The sequence below is a fragment of the Amia ocellicauda genome, unplaced genomic scaffold (genome assembly GCF_036373705.1).
Source record: "Amia ocellicauda isolate fAmiCal2 unplaced genomic scaffold, fAmiCal2.hap1 HAP1_SCAFFOLD_33, whole genome shotgun sequence".
In the NCBI taxonomy this organism is placed as follows: Eukaryota; Metazoa; Chordata; class Actinopteri; order Amiiformes; family Amiidae; genus Amia; species Amia ocellicauda.
The window spans coordinates 1140939-1159956 of record NW_027102898.1 but is presented as its reverse complement, the minus strand read 5'-3'; the positions used below and the strand labels follow the sequence as shown (position 1 = coordinate 1159956).

The following is a 19018-nucleotide window of genomic DNA, read 5'->3' as shown; positions in this document are numbered from 1 at the left end:
GCCAGCTCAGCGATGACATCACAAACATCTCTCTCAGGTGACTCCTATGACATCACAGAGCACGTACATTCCGTTGCTTGCCGTCTGTCAACCACTCAGTCACTGCCAGCCAGACTGGCTGGCTGACTGGATGGTGGGGCTGCTTGCTGCTGCTGCGTACCTTAGCAAGCTTATTTGCTTGACCGGCCTTCCTCCTCCGCCCACATGCCCACCTATGTCCGATCTGCTGTTCACCTGGATCACAGCTCCGCCCCAACAAGGCAGAGCCTCCCAAGAATGGTACAAACTCACCCACGATCCCCTCCACGGAAAGCTATAGCAAAAGGCAAAAGCATTATACGTAATGAAGAGGAACCCGAGTCCAAGACGCATCCGACCAGCCATACATATTTGTGTGTATTAAAGATCACATTTTATTACATTTAGATTTTCTGTACTTTATTACATCTTTTTGTGATTTTTAAATGTATTGTTTCTTTTCCTTATATATGTATGTATGTATGTATGTATGTATGTATGTGTGTGTGTGTCTGTGTGAAAGTGTATGTGTTTGTGTGTCTCTGTGTGAAAGTGAGTGTGTGTGTGTCTGTCTCTGTGTTTGTGTGTCTGTCTCTGTGTGAAAGTGAGTGTGTGTGCGTGTGTCTGTCTGTGAAAGTGTGTGTGTGTGTGTGGGTGTGACAGTGTGTATGAGTGTCTGTCTGTCATGTAACTCGCACATCTGTGAGGGCACCATTTTTGCAGAAAGAGATGTACACATTTTGGAGCAACATATGCTGCCATCCAGACATCGTCTTTTCCAGGGACGTCCCTGCATTTTTCAGCAGGATAACGCCAAACCACATTCTGCCCAGATTACAAGCGCATGGTTGCGTAGGCAGAGAGTGCGGGTGCTAGCATGGCCTGCCTGCAGTCCTGACCTGTCTCCGAATTGAGAATGTGTGGCGCACTATGAAGTGCAAATTAAGACAACGAAGGCCCTGTGCAGTTGCGCAGCTGAGGAAATGCATAATGGATGAATGGGGGGAAATCCCACTTGCTAAACTTAACCAAGTGGTGTCTTCAGTGCCCAAGTGCTTAATAAGTGTTATTAAAAGAAAAGGTGATGTTACATAGTGGTAAACAGTCGACTGTCCTAACTTTCTTGATTTCTTTTCACTGCTAATGAGATGCTGTAGAGTGAGTTAGTTATATTGCTTTCAGGAGCTCTAATCGTATTGATGAGTTCATGCAGCATTTGTAATTGAATTTCAAAAAGAAATCCTTGCTGTCTGGCCTGTGTGTATGAGATGTACTCTGTCAATCTTTGGCTAACAACTGAAACATTGGTAGAACAGAAATGGCAACATAAAAAAGAAAAGTACATTTTAAAAGAGCACATTAAATAGGATGAATATACAGTTTTTTACAATCACTTTGTCACTAATTTCAGAACCTTGATGTCATTTTTCAAAACTCTAGACACAAAACTCAAAACGGTCATCACTTGTAACACAGGCTGTCCAATGTTCAAAACATTGCATTGTGCATTCATATCTTTAAAGAAACCTTGCACTTGCAGACTTGTTGGTTCAAATAATTCATTTATCATGAAATACCATAGTAACATTTATTTAGATCACCCACACAGAAGATACCGATAGTTTCACTGTGTAGTTGTTCGTACAATCATTAAATATTGTAGTACAAAATATGTGATACATGTTTCATTATGGTACTACACATAAATACATCACTGTAAAAGGACTAGTAGAGAGAATACTACAGACACAGTGGAATCATTGAACAAAATCTGAAATGTATTGATGCAATACAATCAAATCACACCATAGGTTTCTTTGAATCCATGCAAAAATAATTAGCTACAAAAACGAACAAAACTACAGTAAAATGTCAACTGCAGTGTTCCTCACCTGGCTTAGTGTAAAAAGCAAAACAAAGGATTGATTACTGTACTTCTAAATTTCCAACAGCCCTGTGTTCAGGTTCAGGTTCTCACAACCATTTTTCACAAGAGGCATCTTGAAACTGAACATACCTGAACATACTCAGTCATCAGCTGCTTCACTCTGTCTGCATTTCTTTCAAAAGGCACACTATACTCTGTGCTACACATTGGTATGCAGTATACAGTCATTTGACAATTGAGAGTAGCCTAATGTTTAGTGCATGCTGAAGACTTGCCGCTTCTCAGTACGGACATTTCTGATGATTGAGGCCACAGTTGATCCTGAGTTGATTCTGAGGTTTGATTGAATCATTGTAGCTGCCTCAGTCATGGTCATGCCATGATTTACAACATGTTCTACAACTATTTCTCGGATTTCACTGGACACTATTTGCTGTTGCTGCCGCTGTCTGGTCCGTGGCCTTGTCCTCTACCACGTTCCCCCAACACCTCTCAAATGAGGCCCATGGCTGCCTCTCTGGTGAGGCCTAAGCCCTCCTCTATGACGAGGCCCACGACCACCTCTCAGAAGGGGTGCATGTCCCCTTCCATTCCTTTGACCACCACGTCTTCCTCCTCCCACTGCTTGACCTCTATTGTGACCTGGATGACTTGCCGGCTCCATGTTATCACTGTGTTGCTGGGGTGGATAGCACTCATTTCACTCGATACTCGTACCACAATGTGAAATCAATCATCAATAACCAGTTGGCAGTATTGGAAAAGCAATTACAAGGGCCTGCATACATACAGTAATGTCAAATCTGATGTGGAAGAACAATCATCTTCAACCAGGTTGGAGCGTTAGTTGCAATGCCTTTAATACACGCAGCGTGGAGAGGAACAGTGACTCAAGAAGATCCCAAAGTCGCTCTGCCTTCATTTTAACAGTCAGAGCTTTTATACACAAAAATCAAAGAGCTGGTTATAATCAGAAAGTCATTACTATGTTATCTTAAAAGTTAGCTAAGCAGAATTTATATCATTATAGGACAGAGTTCATAGATCAACACATGGATTAGGGAGCAGGCACTTCAATCATACTGTTTGACATTGTCTCCAAGATTCTCATCGTAAATAACAAGCAGAAATCAAACTACCTTCTGGCCTGACCTTCTAGCTTGACCTTATCTTTCTTAAGTATACAAGAGAGAAAAACAGGTATTAGAGAAAGAATTTCTAACTTTCCTTCCACACTGAAAACATGGTGTGGAAAAGTGCTACATGATGATGAATGATGATGAAATATTACATCCATAGATAATGTAGTCCAACTGGTTCATGCTCCTCGGTTATTGGTGTCAATGGATCTCATTATCCTGAAACTTTCATGATCGAAACATGGAATACTGTTCGTCAGTTTCCATAAAACTATGAATTAAGAGTAATGCAACAGTCACTTATCATTTTGAGCAGCTGTATCAATTGATAGTTAGATCTTTGTAATGAAATGAATAGACAGTGATCTCAGATGTAATGTGTGAATTGCATTTTGAAATGGTAATACTTTGACGTTAAGTTGTATCATTTTAGTTCAATGAACAAATGATCTGAGGTTGATGTGTATTGTATCCAAGCAATTGAAAAATGTGCATTTTGATCATCGGGTGTGAGTTTTGTGTCTAGAGTTTTGAAAAATGACATCAAGGTTCTGAAATGAGTGCCAAAGTGATTGTAAAAAAGTGTAATATCAGGGGACAGTGGCTATTACTGATCTGGCCTTCCGTGGCCTCTGTATTAATGTAACAGGTCACATTGTATGTGTACACTGATACTTGATAGTATAATATAGTACAAGTAAAAAACATACATAGGTATCATAGAAGTATTTTGCAGAAATGATTATGGATAGTTATCAAAATGGAGAGGAAATGCTAAATCCAGTCTCCCCAGGCTGAGCTTCTATTGCTACACCTGCTAAGTGGCTGCTGGCCCCACTATATGGATAGAGCCACACCAAGTACAAGAGTCTCCCCATTGCTATTTATATCTCCCTATCCAGTCTTCTATACGTGTCAGGTATACAAGTGTGTGTGTGTGTGTGTGTGTCTGTCTGTCTGTCTGTCTGTGAAAGTGTGTGTGTGTGTGTGTGTGTGAAAGTGTGTGTGAGTGTCTGTCTGTCTGTCTGTCATGTAACTTGCACATCTGTTAGGGCACCATTAATGCAGAGATGTACACATATTGTTTATTTTCCATATATATGTATGTATGTATGTATGCATGTCCAATTGCTTTGACAATACAAATGCACTGAATTGAGACAGAGAGAGAGAGAGAGAGAGAGAGAGAGAGGTGCTAAGGCACATTTGTAACATAAATTAGGGAACATTTGAAACATGCTTAGGGAACATTCATAAGAACATAAGAACATAAGAACATAAGAAAGTTTACAAACGAGAGGAGGCCATTCGACCCATCATGCTCGTTTGGTGTCCATTAATATCTAAGTGATCCATGGATCCTATCCAGTCTATTTTGAAATGTTCCCAAACTTTCAGCTTCTACCACTTTCCATCTTGAATGCCTTGAAGCCCAATTTCCATTTGTTGTCCCCTGGTGCGTGTGTCCCTGCTGATCTGGAAAAGCTCCTCTGGTTTGAGGAACCTTTCATGATTTTGAAGACTTGGATCAAGTACCCACGTAATCTCCTCTGTTCCAGGGTGAAAAGGTTCAGTTCCCTCAGTCTCTCCGAGTAGGACTTTCCCTTCAGACCTGGAATAAGTCTGGTTGCTCTCCTCTGAACTGTCTCTAAAGCAGCAATATCCTTCTTGAAGTGTGGTGCCCAGAACTGTACACAGTATTCCAGATGAGGTCTAGCGCATTGTACTGTCTTAACATTACTTAAATTCTACACTTTTGACGATATACCCTAGCATTCTGTATGCCTTTTGTATTGCTTCCCCACATTGTTTGGATGGAGAAAGTGAATCCACATAGATTCCTAGGTCTTTCTCATGCATTACTTCATCTAGATCTGTACCTCCCATAGTGTAATTATAGTGGACATTTTTGTTTTACTGCATGTATTACCTTGCACTTGTCCACATTGAATTTCATTTGCCAGGTGTCAGCCCACAACTGAATTTATCTAAGTTCCTCTGAATAGCATGTGCTGCCAAGATTGTATCTGCTAAGCCACCTATTTTAGTATCATCTGCAAATTTGACAAGGTTGCTAAGTATCCCAGAGTCCAGATCATTAATATAGATTAGAAAAAGCAAAGGCCCTAGTACTGATCCCTGTGGAACTCCACTAACAACCTCACTCCAGTTAGAAGTGACTCCTCTAATCTGTTTCCTATACATCAACCAGTTCATAATCCATCTACTTACATTACCCTGAATGCCTACAGCTTCCAATTTGAGGATCAGTCTTTGGTGTGGAACCTTATCAAAAGCTTTTTGGAAATCTAAGTATATCATATCATATGCTTTCACGTGATCTACAGCTGCAGTTGCATGTTCAAAAAAATGTATTAAGTTAGTAAGACATGATCTGCCTCGTCTAAACCCATGTTGACTATCTCCAAGAATATGGTTTTCATTGAGATGCTCCTCTATTTTCTGTCTAATAATTTTTTCCAACATTTTACAGGTGATGCAGGTGAGACTGATTGGTCTGTAATTTCCTGGCTCAGTTTTGTCCCCTTTCTTGTGGATTGGTATGAAATTTGCTGTCTTCCAGTCAGTGGGAACATCCCCTGTTCTAAGTGTCATTTGAAATAATCGAGTTAACGGCCTATACATAATTTCCCTCATTTCTTTAAGTACTGTTGGAAATATCCCATCTGGCCCAGGTGATTTGTTTGATTTTAATTCTGCTAGTCCCTTTAGTACCTCCTCCTCATTTATCCTGATCTCTCTTAGGGTTTGACTGGATTGATTGTCAACCTGTGGCATGTCATCTGTTTTTTCTTTTGTAAAAACCTCTGTGAAATACTCATATAGAATATTTGCCACATCTTGTTCGTTTTCCAAGATACCTCCATTTTTGCCCTTTATCTGTTTCACCTCCTCCTTAATTGACCGCTTGCTGTTGTAATTTTGAAAAAAGCTCATTGCATTGGTTGTAGCTCCAAGAGCTATGTTTCTTTCTATTTCCCTCTTTGCTTTCCTGATCCCTTTCTTAAGATCTCTTTGCAGCTCAACATATTCTATGTATTTTGTTTCATCACCATCCCTTTTGTATGTGCTATACAACATTTTCTTCCTCTTTATATTTTTTTGCATGCCTCTGGTTTGTATGTATGTATGTATGTATGTATGTATGTATGTATGTATGTGTGGAAGGAAAGTTAGAAATTCTTTTCTCACAACTGTTTTTCTCTCTTGTATACTTAAGAAAGATAAGGTCAAGCTAGAAGGTCAGGAGGCCATAAGGTAGTTTGATTTCTCTTTGTTATTTACAATGAGACCCTTGGAGACAATGTCAAACAGAATGACCTACGTGCCTGTTCCCTAATACCATGTATAGACCTATGAACTCTGTTCGATAATGATATATGTTCTGCTTAGTTAGCCTTTAAGATAACATAGTAATGACTTTCTAGCATGTATGTATGTATGTATATATATATATATATATATATATATATATATATATGTATGAATGTATGTATGTCCAATTGCTTTTGACAATACAAATGAATTGAGAGGGAGAGAGAGAGAGAGAGAGACAGACAGACAGACTGACAAACAGAAAAACAGACACACACACAAACACACACACACACAGAGCCAGCCAGCCCGCCAGCCAGCCAGCCAGCCAGCCAGCTCAGCGATGACATCACGAGCCTCTCTCAGCTGACTGCTATGACATCACAGAGCACGTACATTCCGTTGCTTGCCGTCTGTCAACCACTCAGTCACTGCCAGCCAGACTGGCTGGCTGGCTGGATGTGGGGGCTGCTTGCTGCTGCTGCGTACCTTAGCAAGCTTATTTGCTTGACCGGCCTTCCTACTCCTCTGCCCACATGCCCACCTATGCCTCTACTCCAAGATACTTATACAATAGAAAAACTATGGTAATAATAATATAGCCCAAGACAAAAAATATTAATCTTTCTAGACTGTATTAAAGTTCAGCACTTCGGAAAAATAGAATTATTTTGTATTTCAATAAAACAAAAATTATTACTGGTATCCACACACCCAACCAATGTAAATGTCACGGACAGTGTTAATTAGCTCCTTAATCACCATTACTTATTATATTTATATTTCACTTCACTTTATGCAATATGGCTTGTGTATTTTGTTTGGTTCTATATTGCCATTATTTTGTGTGTTGATTATCTTTCACTTTATTGTTTAATTTGTTATTCACTTAGTATTATTTTGATTGTTTGCACGCGTGCCTTATTATTTTTGTTTCTTCTTTCTTTCACAACTCACCTGGGTCCACCTGCACTCTTCACACGCGTCCCCACTTAATCACCCTGCCCTGGGAGAGGAGAGGATTATCTGCTGTAGTCCACTTTCCAATGTGGGAGGTCTCTGCGGCTCATATCTCATTCAATTATTTATTCATTTATCCTACATCAAGTTTATTTATTTTCCCACGTTTCATTCAATCACCATCAGAAGCTCTCTGTGCTAAAAGTGGCAGCACATTTGTCTCACACACATCAAACTCACCTTTTCCTGCTTCCCAAGCCTTATCAACTTACTCAGACCCTCGTCAACTTACTCAAACCCTCTTCAACTTTGGTTAACATTGCTCTGCATTCTAACAGCTATTCTTTCTCCTATTCTTAATTTCTTACAAGAAATGTATTCAGGTTTTTTTATCAATATGTTTTATTTATATTTATACAGATGTCACTCCATTATTCGTTTATTGAAGTCATATATGTACCTAACAAAATATTAGCCAATAGGCCATTGATCTCAATAATGATTCCCATAATCCTAGGACACCTTCTCTTTTACTCTTCCTTTCCATTCTTACTTTTCTCCTGTAAAGCATTTTATATTACTTGAGCTTACTTATTCTATAGTTGTAATCTTATACTTCTGCGGTATCTTACCCTTTTCCTACATCACTCATCTTAAAACCATGGTCTACTTTGACTTTCATTTCAGGTATTATATGCTAGGCACCAATAACCAAACATTTTCTGAAAGACTGTAACATGTCACCAGACTGTTTACATTCTCCTGCTTTCACAGGCTGTCAGGGCTGCACCAGGCTCTCTTCTAGCCTTTCGTTTCCTTGAATTTGACTTTTGACAGAGCTTGTCCATAACATGATGTTTAACAAACAAATTCTGGTTCTTCTTGTGGAGACACCATGACTATTTATGTATTACTATTATTATCCATCTGTTTATTCAATGTATATTTTGGATTACTTTTCTTATAATAGTCTTTCTTTCTGATTTCTGATGCTTGAGGCACTCTGTATAGAGCCAAAGATCCTCATGAATATGATAAATCTGTTGTTACATTTTTAAATATAATTCTAAAATGATTGCCAAAACATAGACATTTACCTTATATCACCTTCAAACTATACATATTCATAAACACACAAAGCACATACACATTGATATCTAAAGATAATTCAGATATCCGATCTGTGGCATGTTTTATTGACCCTGCAGTGTCTCAAACAGCCCTTATAACTTATTATTTAAGCTTATGATTATTTAGAATAAAATGTCAAATAATCCCACTCGATTATTTCATTATTTCACTATCTCAGTTTTCTTGATCAATTGTGAAAAAGTTCTGTTATTTCCTCCTCATCTGTAGAGGCTACATTAGCCCACTCCCCGGTCTGATATTCTCGTAGTAACTGTATCCAAATGTTGGGCGGACATTTAGCCTTCACGATGATGTGTACATCGTGCGGGTGAAGGAGGTGAATAACCATCTTTTCATCTAGAATATCCCAAAAAGTTGTGTTACCCTGGTTTGGTTTTAATTTTGGGAGGGACACCCATATCATTTCTTTTTCTCCTGGGGAGAAGGGGACATGGGTTTTAGTCGTATAGACTATTGATTGACCTTCCTCTTTACTCTGTCTAGTTTTGACTTGCATGGGTGCAGCTGGGACCGTTTTCAGAGCGGTCAGATCTGGATACAATGTATTATTATAACCAAAATCAGTGATTGATTTATATTCCGGATTATATGGGGGAGGAGCGCTAGCAAAACCTCCTTTTTCATATTCCCATGCTTTGCGATCTAAATCATCCCAATCGGGCCTGTCGTCCTCGGAGTGATCTGTGTCGCGACGCGCTCCTAACACGGCAGCACATCGCGCACCTACACCTTCACCTTTTCTGACCACTTTTCTTGCCCTTCTAATTTGCCTTGTAGTTCTATTAATTCTATCGTATTTTTCACAACTTCTTCTCTCAATTCACATTACTGTTTATGATGATCTTCCATTTCTGTTATTTTCTTTTCTTGATTCTCACCAACCTGACACAATATCACAATTCCTTTCTCTGTCTTATCTGGTTGTTGTTGCTTCCACCAGTCCCGGTGCTCCTTCGGAGACCAGTCTTTCTCCCAACTTCCTTCCAACATTTTCTTCTCTACATTCTGTTTTTTTATTTCTCAAAAAACCAATAATGCTGGTGTCACTCACTGTGACGATTTATCTGAAATATTACATTATTATATATTATATATATATATATATATATATATATATATATATATATATATATATATATATATATATATATATTATAATAAAAACAAACACTCTAGTAAGGTACGGACACCCGTACATGACACTGGCTAAGGTAAGGGAACCCATAAACAACCATAAGCACCCCCGGACCTAGGACAGACTGTAACTTGCTAACTTGCTAACTTGCTAACTGTTTTGTTTGCTTCACATCGTTTGCTGCTAGTTGCATGCCAAACGAGTTCGTTCTGTCCAAAATATAAGCTTTTTTCTTCTAATAAACTCAATAAAAATACAGTGCACTAGCAACTATTTCCCTTTCAAAAGTTGTAGTCCCGTTTCAGTTAAAACAAAATGTGTTCTTCAAACAAAGAAAATACTTGTGTTTCTTTTCCCTCTTTACCTGCTCTTATCACAAAGCTTCTCAACACAATCTCAGGTGCAGGTGCACTCTGCGCTATCCTTTGCCCGAGCTTTGTCCAGGAAAACTCACTGTAGCCATCTTAGTTCAACACGGGCTCTCCTTACCTGCGAGTCACACGGGTCCAGTTCACTTTGCAAGTGAACAGTCTCTTCTCAGAAACAATAAGGAAACTTGGAAAGAAACACAATCCCAGGTCGGTGTTAAAAAAAAGTTCTTTGTTTTCATATTAAAAGAAAACATTTGTATTTTCTCTGCACACTTCACAGCTCCAATTAGCACAACTAATCCCTGCCCCCCTCAGAACCGTCACTAAAGAAAGGTACTCACAGTCATTTTAAATATGACATCCTGTAGTGTTTGTTTTCAAAATATGATCTTATTATCACTTGAACCAAATAAATCCTTTGACCCACTAATACCAAATTACAGTTATGGGGGCCACAGATGTGATTTGAAAATACGATCTTCCATGTCTTTCTGTTGTGTTTTGACCTGGGGATCTGTAATTGTCCAAGTGGCTACTGCACATGTACTTATTTAATATTAAATGTGTTATTTAATTAGGCTTGGTTCTGGTGAGCATGTACAAGACGTCAGCTTTTTAAATAACTGTGTGTATTGGATCATACACATTTTAGAAATACTCTCTCAAACTTCCCGCATTGGTACCTCACCAGGGAGGTTGAAAACAGCAATAGCATTGAAAAAGTGTGATTGTAGTTCTGCTCTTCTGCAATATATTTCTACAATATCTTTAACATCTTCTTTAACATTGTTTTAAAGGCTGGGACCAATATGGTGGAATATCTCCAACACACGGACATTGAGAGACTCGACCCCTTTGTGCTGCTGCTCAGAGACCAACTCTCAGTTGTCTCTGAGTAGGCTATGGATCAACTTCCTTTCCTAATATGAAGGAGACCATGGATACAAAACCTATGAAAAACAGGTGATTATTGTTATTCTTCTCATTATAAACTACTTAATACATCTCTCCCATAAAGTACAACAGGATAGTGGTGACGTCATTCAGGATTGGATTGCCATTGGTCAAAAGCCCTCTGAGAGAAATTGTGTGGCGACACTCCACACTCTTAGAAGAAATTGTTCTGCACAGAACCATAAAGGGTTCCTCGAGTAATCGCTCTGGTGGATCCCTTTATGGTTCTATGTAGAACCCCTTCAAAGGGGTTACATGAAGAACCCCCAAACATAGCGTTCTACACAGAACCATTCGTTTTAAAATGTTATATATAGAACCCATTCAAAAGGGGGACACGTGCTATACCTGAATTTGTTTTCCAAATACAATCTTTAAAAAATGTATGATTTCATATATACAAACACACATACACAACGTAGAAATCGCACTACTAGTGAAGTAACTTCATTTACATTATATGCCACAACTCCTCAATTTGGAACGCAAAAACAAGACATCTGATGTAAAAGTGTAAACTAATTACGAACAGCACTTTTGATTTTTATCTTCAATTCAGGGGCTACTTATTCGAACAGTAAACTGTATTCTCTCTTCAGAGTGACTGGAATGTTTTTGCCTACATTCAACTTAAATATGAAAGTTTCCAAAAACGGCATAGTTTTCTTTAAGGCTATTCAATGCCAAACACAAAATTCTCTCTGCTTTCAGTGCTTGTCCTTCAGCACAATTACACAGGTTCATGATGTTCTCATTTCAATACATTGTTTTCTTATTTAAACTATTTGACTTTGAGCTTACATTGAGAATAAAATCACTTTTGCAAGTAAAACCTGGCCAAGAAAGGAAGCAGCACTACAATAAAACAATACACAGAATACAAAGCAGTTCCTTCAAAAGTGAAAGTGATAAAGAGTGATGTCTGTCAGTAAATTACGTTGAGATACATATTGGTTATTTTGAATTAGGAGTCCAACTTCAATAACTTCTATTAACAAGCCAAAATACAGATCAGAATTACGGGTAATTGAAAATAATATGTAGCGCCTAGGTAAGCTTGGATGTGTTCAGAGAAACACTAAAAACGGACCTTCCTCACACCCGTCTTGTTGAGGTGGACGTGGTCATACAGGTGATGTGGCTGGATGTCTCAGTGTGTGCCAGGTGGACGTTGGGGAGGAGGGCACATCTTCGGGATACTTCTGCGTTGATGGCCTGGATGATGTGCAGGGGCACGTCTGTGCGGGGCAGCAGTGTGGAGATGGTGATTTTGGCAGTTTGGAATTCCTCTGTGGCTTTCTTTGCCACCTGTCTCAGGGCTGAGGCCACATCGCCCCTGCGGGCACTCAGGTCGTTAGTGCCGGTGTGGATGAGGATGTGTTTGACCTGGCACAGCCTCCTCTTGGAGAGCAGCTCCAGGGCTCTCTGTGCTGTCGGGCACCAAAGCTTTTTCACTTTTCGCCCAGGGAAGAGGCGCCTCTCATCCAGGAACTTCCCATTGGAGTCGCTCAGAATGACCACCTCTGTGTTGACCTGCCACTCCGGGTTTTGCGTCGGGAGTGGTGGGGGCAGCGGGTGTGTTTTAGGGGAGTGGCGTTTCAGGGGTTTGTGTATTAGTGGCAGGTCTGGTGATAGTGGGGGTGTCAGGAGTGGTGGGGAGTGTGGGTGGATCAGTGGGTGCGTCAGTGGGTGCATCAGGGGTTGTAGGTGTTGTGGGGTCAGTGCAGTGCAGTCTCTGTGCTCCTCTCTTAGCTTCTCCAGCTGGCTCTGCAGGCTCCTCAGCTGGCTGTGCTGGGGTGTCCTGGTCAGCTCCTCCCTCGCTCTGTGCAGCTCCGTCCTCAGGGTTTGGCTCTGCTCCTCCTGGTCTCTCACTGCTGCTCTCAGCTTATGGATCTCAGCCTTGTGGTGCATCTTTAGTCCCTGAACTCCGCAAACTTCAGCTCCAGCACTGATAGGCATTCCTTTAGTGTTTTAATGTTGCTGGAGAGTTTTGGGGAGACAGGGGGGCAGTCTGTGGGAGATGGGGCACTGTCTGGCTCCGTGTGGCTGGGGGCAGACTGCAGGGTGGCCGGCTCTGGCTCGTGTTTCTCTACCTCAGTCTGCTGCTTTGAGGTGTGGAAGCCGAGAGATAATTGGTCCAGGCTGCTCTCGCTGTCCTGCACCATGATGGTCCCGTTGTGGTATACATTAAAAGTGAGCATCACACTGTCTGTGTCTTTCTCTACCAGCACTGAGATCTGCCTGCCTCTGCTAATGCCCCTCTTGTTGTTATTGGGGTATGTCTGGCACAGGGTTTTGTGAAAGGCGGTGGGGTACTGAGTGTAGAACAGTAGATTGTTCTTGACCCTGTTTTCTCCTTTACCGGTGTAGTCTAGGATGAGGGTCTCAGGAGATGCTCTCATCACAGCTTGTTTGTAGTCCTTCTTAGCCTGTGCAGAGCGAATGTCTTCAGGGTATCGGATTTCAAAAGGCAGCTCTGCAGTCAGACTGCTGTTCGATAGATTTGTATCAGTCTCAGTGGCAGTTGGGCTCTCTCCTACTGTCACTCTATTCAAATTGGAGCTCTGCATTTTCATTGGCTGAGTCAACTACTGAGAATGCTTATTTATTTTATTAATACATATTTTTTTGTTTAATTATTTGTCTCTATAGGTGAAAGGTCTTACCTCCAATTCTTGTCTTCAGCTTTTCTTTTCTGACTTTTCTTCCTGAACTGTCTCTCTGCTTTCTTCTTTTTGTGTTTCTCTTAAAATTATTATTTTTTGAATACTTTTTCTTCTGAATTTCTATTCCATGTCTTCTGTGTATGTTTATAGTGCTATATATTCATTTGTAAATGACAAATTAAATCCGCTTATGTATAAAAACAAATGTTTTTTAGGAGCTCATATTCCTCTCTCTCTCTCTCTCTCTCTCTCTCTCTCTCTCTCTCTCTCTCTCTCTCTCTCTCTTTCTCTCTCTCCCTCTCAATTCAATTCATTTGTATTGTCAAAGCAATTGGACATACATACATATACATACATACATACATACATACATACATACATACATCTACACGGAAAATAAATAATAGAATTATGAATCACAATAAGATGTAATGAAGTACAGAAAATGAAAATGTAAAAAAATGTGATCTTTAATACATACAAATAAAGAAAATAGGTTTACTATTTCCAGATTCCTTTTTTGAAATACAATGACATGCATAACAAACAAGTATTTACATTATATTTACAGCCGGTGCTCGTGTGTCACTGTGTCCCTCAGGCTGTGGTAGGCGCTGACATATTGGGCAGCCAGGGTGGCTGTGTGTCCCTCCCCCAGGAGGACTGGCGTTTTTCTTTTTTCTCAGTTTTGTCACAGGTTGGGTGGGCATCCATTATGTTGTTACAGAATTTGTCCCTTATTTTGGGCTAAAGCTTTCCGTGGAGGGGAACGTGGATCAGTTTGTACCATTTTTGGGAGAATCTGCCTTGTTGGGGCGGAGCTGTGACCAGGTGAACAGTAGATCGGGCATAGGTGGGCATGTGGGCAGAGGAGTTGGAAGGCCGGTCAAGCAAATAAGCTTGCTAAGGTACGCAGCAGCAGCAAGCATCCCCCACATCCAGCCAGCCAGCCAGTCTGGCTGGCAGTGACTGAGTGGTTGTCAGACGGCAAGCAACGGAATGTACGTGCTCTGTGATGTCATAGCAGTCAGCTGAGAGAGGCTCGTGATGTCATCGCTGAGCTGGCTGGCTGGCTGGCTCTGTGTGTGTGTGTGTATGTCTGTGTGTGTGTGTGTGTGTCTGTTTGTCTGTTTTTCAGTCTGTCTGTCTCTCTCTCTCTCCCTCTCAATTCAATTCATTTGTATTGTCAAAGCAATTGGACATACATACATGCATACATGCTAGAAAGTCATTACTATGTTATCTTAAAGGCTAACTAAGCAGAACATATATCATTATAGAACAGAGTCCATAGGTCTACACATGGTTTTAGGGAACAGGCACGTAGGTCATACCGTTTGACATTGTTTCCAAGGTTCTCATCGTAAATAACAAACAGAAATCAAACTAGCTTCTGGCCTGACCTTCTAGCTTGACTCTATCTTTCCGCCTTATATACTTGGTGAATAATTGAGGAAGTAGCACCAAGTGACCACATTAGGCTGCCTGAGGGTTTCTGGGGAGTGTAGTTGTCTAGGGTCGGTTTTCTTCCCTAGAGTGCAGACCTTGCAGCAGACCTGGCCTGACATGTCTGCCATGTATGACCCTGCCCCTTGGTTTGTCCCACATCCTCCCCCCCAGCTGCGACCCCATAGGTCGAGCGACAGCCGCAAAAAAGCATGCACCCGGGACAGCCCATCAACATTCCCCATGGCCTTCCCTGGCCTGTGCTGCAGGGTGAAATGAAAATGTTGGAGACTCAAAAACCACCTCATCACACGGGCATTCCTGTCTTTCGAACGATGCATCCAAGTGAGGGGGGCATGGTCAGTGATCAGGGTGAAGTGCCTGCCCAACAAATAGTATCGAAGACTGTCCAAAGCCCACTTCACTGCCAAACATTCTTCTTCAACTACCAAATAATTTATTTCATTGGATTCCAACTTTCTGCTAAGGAACAACACCGGGTGTTCGTGATCACCCATTCTTTGGGACAAAACCACTCCGATCCCCACCTCAGAGGCGTCTGTCTGGACTATAAATTCTTTCTGAAAGTCTGGAACCATTAAAACGGGGTTGCGGCAGAGCGCCTCCTGTAGGCTCCGGAAAGCCGGTTTGCTGTATCACCCCATCTAACCATATTGGGTTCTGTAGCCTTAGTCATATCAGTCAGAGGTGCCGCTAAGGTAGCATAGTTGGGAATAAACCTCGGGTAATACCCAGTTAACCCTAAAAATGCCCTAACCTGCTTTTTATTGACAGGCCTAGGCCAAGAGTTTATGGCTTCAACCTTGGATATTTGGGGTTTCACCATACCCCTCCCTACTTTATAGCCCAAGTATTTGGCCTCTTCCAACCCCAAATTGTATTTGGTTGGATTAGTCATCAGGCCTGCTGCATGTATTGAATCCAATACCGCTTGGAGCTGAGACAAATGTGATTCCCAATCTGGACTGTGAATGACCACATCATCTAAATATGCTGCCGCATACGTCCTGTGTGGTCTAAGTATGTGGTCCATCAACCTTTGAAAGGTGGCAGGAGCACCATGCAGGCCAAAGGGCATCACTGTGTAGTGAAACAGACCATCTGGGGTTGCAAAGGCTGTTTTTTCTTTGGCACCCGGGGTCAAGGGAATCTGCCAGTAGCCTTTGGCTAAGTCAATAGTTGAAATATAGTGAGCATTCCCAATATTCTCTAACAATTCATCTACTCGGGGCATTGGGTATGCATCAAACTTTGAAATTTCATTAACCTTTCTAAAATCATTACAGAATCTCCAGGAGCCATCAGGTTTGGAAACCATGACTATAGGGCTGGACCACTCACTGTGGGATTCTTCAATAACCCCTGCCTCCAGCATTTCCTTAACCTCATTTCTAATAGTGTTCCTGCGAGCTTCTGGTACCCTGTAAGGCCTCATATTTACCTTCTTTCCTGGGAGAGACACAATGTTGTGAGAGACTAAATGGGTACGCCCCGGTATGCCTGAGAAAACTTCCCTATTACGTATTATCAAGTCGTTCACCTCCTTCAACTGGTCAGGTGACAAGGCAGCTGCAATATTCACCTTCGGTGTCCCTAGTGGCTGAGGGGGGTAAGTCAACATCAACACTTCCCTGTCCTTCCAGGCTTTTATTAAGTTGACATGATATATTTGTTCTGGGGGTCGGCGGCCGGGTTGCTGAACCTTATAGTTCACTTCCCGTATTCGCTCTATAATCTCATAAGGTCCCATCCACGTAGCCAGAAATTTACATTCTACAGTGGGAACCAACACCAACACCCTATCACCAGGCTGGAACACCCTCAGTGTAGCCTGACGATTATAGGCGAATTGTTGGTGTTCCTGTGCCTGCCTTAGGTGCTCTCTCACAATGGGAGTGACTGTGGCTATTCTCTCTTGCATAGCATTGATGTGCTCGACTACACTCCGGAAAGGAGTGGACTCGTGTTCCCACGTTTCACGGGCTATGTCTAATATCCCCCTGGGGTGCCTCCCATATAACAGTTCAAAAGGCGAAAAGCCCAGGGAAGCCTGTGGGACTTCCCTAATGGCAGACATCAAGTAGGGCAGCATGAATTCCCAATTTTTCCCATCCTTATCGATTACCTTTCTTAGCATGGACTTCAGGGTCCTATTAAATCTCTCAACCAACCCATCTGTTTGTGGGTGGTAGACTGATGTTCTCAACTGCTTAACCTGCAACAATTTACACAGATCGGTCATAACCTTAGACATAAAGGGTGTGCCCTGATCTGTTAATATCTCCCTCGGTATCCCCACCCTACTACACATCAACATTAGCTCTTTTGCAATACCTTTTGAAGCCATGGTCCGCAGTGGAATGGCTTCTGGGTACCTGGTGGCATAATCCAAAATAACCAGTATATACTGATGCCCTCTGGCTGATTTCGGGAGAGGTCCCACCACATCCATAGCTATCCTAGCAAAGGGGGTCTCTATGATGGGCAAAGGGACCAGTGGGCTTCTGAAGGCTGGTTTAGGAGCATGTAGTTGACATTCAGGACATGAGCTACAATGTTCTGTCACGTCTGCATGTACGCCTGGCCAGTAAAACCTCCTCAGGAGTCTATCCTTGGTTTTGTCCATCCCCAGATGTCCCCCCAGGATATGCCCATGTGCCAGATTGAGAACTGTTCGTCTGAATGGGGTGGGAACTAGCAATTGCTCCACAATGTCCACCCCTATCTTATTTACACGGTACAATAGGTCATTTTTTACCATAAAATAAGGATAAGCTGTTGGCGGGTCTGCAGTAGTCATAGGGGTCCCATTTACTACCTTCACATTTTCTTTAGCATAGTGTAGAGTGAGATCTCGCACCTGTGCGCTGCCAAAATCAGTGGGGAGTCCCTCTAACACTGACACTTCTACATTGTCAGCTTCAGGGGTCTCTATGAATGGATTCTCACCCACCCTGCTAGTGCTGGGTTCCTCACCCTCCATAGGGTCATCTACGTCACTACATTCCACCCCTATGTTTTCAGTTTAATTTTCCCCAACCAAAACCTTCACTGTCGACTCAACTGGAACCAGGTCTACTTTTAGCTCTAGTTGTGGGATCGAGGCAACTTCTGGCTTACAGTTTTCAGTGTGCATTTCCAATTTACTATGTTTTCTATCTAGTTTTCCAAAATTAGGAAAATATCGTCCCAGTATCACATCATATGGCATGTTGGGTACCACACCGACTTCGTAATCTAGTTTCCCGGCCTCTGTCTGTATGTTTACAAGGGCTGTGGGATAGGGGCGTGTGTCACCATGTGTGCATGTGATACTGAGCTCCTGATGTCTATCCAGCTTGTTGGTCGCTACTAGTTTTTCTGTGACCAGTGTAACCATACTGCCAGAGTCGAGTAGAGCAGCCACTTCTTTCTCATCGACTATCACTGTACACATGTGTTTTGGATTAGGTACTCCGCCTATGAAAACATCCGTCCCAACAGGGCAGGCATAAAATACCGGTTTCTCTTTCCCCATATCACACACATTACATTGCATTGGTTCCTCTCTACCTGGGCAGTGGGCCGCAATATGTCCTACTTTGTCACAATTGTAGCAGACAATTGGTTGTGATGGTGACCCCCTATAACCCTTAGTCTCGGCTTTAGGCCCCACCTTTGCCCCCCCCAGTCTTGCTCTTTTCTTCCAACCCAGCGCGTCATGTTTCCCAGAGTACTTTGGAACCATCTTACCCGGTCCGCTGGTTCGTCATGGCCTGGGGAACGAGTTTTTAACCTCCGGTACATGCTCTGCTGCTCCGGCTGTATAGAACCGCTCTACAATGGCCACCAAGGTGTCAGCGGACAGCACCTCATTCTGGCCAACCCAGCGTCGAACATCCTTGGGCAAACAGCGTTGGTAGTTGTCAAGGACTATGGCCTCCACCACCTCG

General features: G+C 42.0%; 1 non-coding gene across 1 annotated transcript; it reads right to left on the bottom strand.

The window, feature by feature from the left end:
- Window positions 1–248: 248 nt before the first annotated feature.
- LOC136731583 (U5 spliceosomal RNA) lies at window positions 249–363 on the bottom strand. The gene has a single exon (XR_010809577.1). It is a non-coding gene; the product is annotated as a U5 spliceosomal RNA (small nuclear RNA).
- Window positions 364–19018: the final 18655 nt, after the last annotated feature.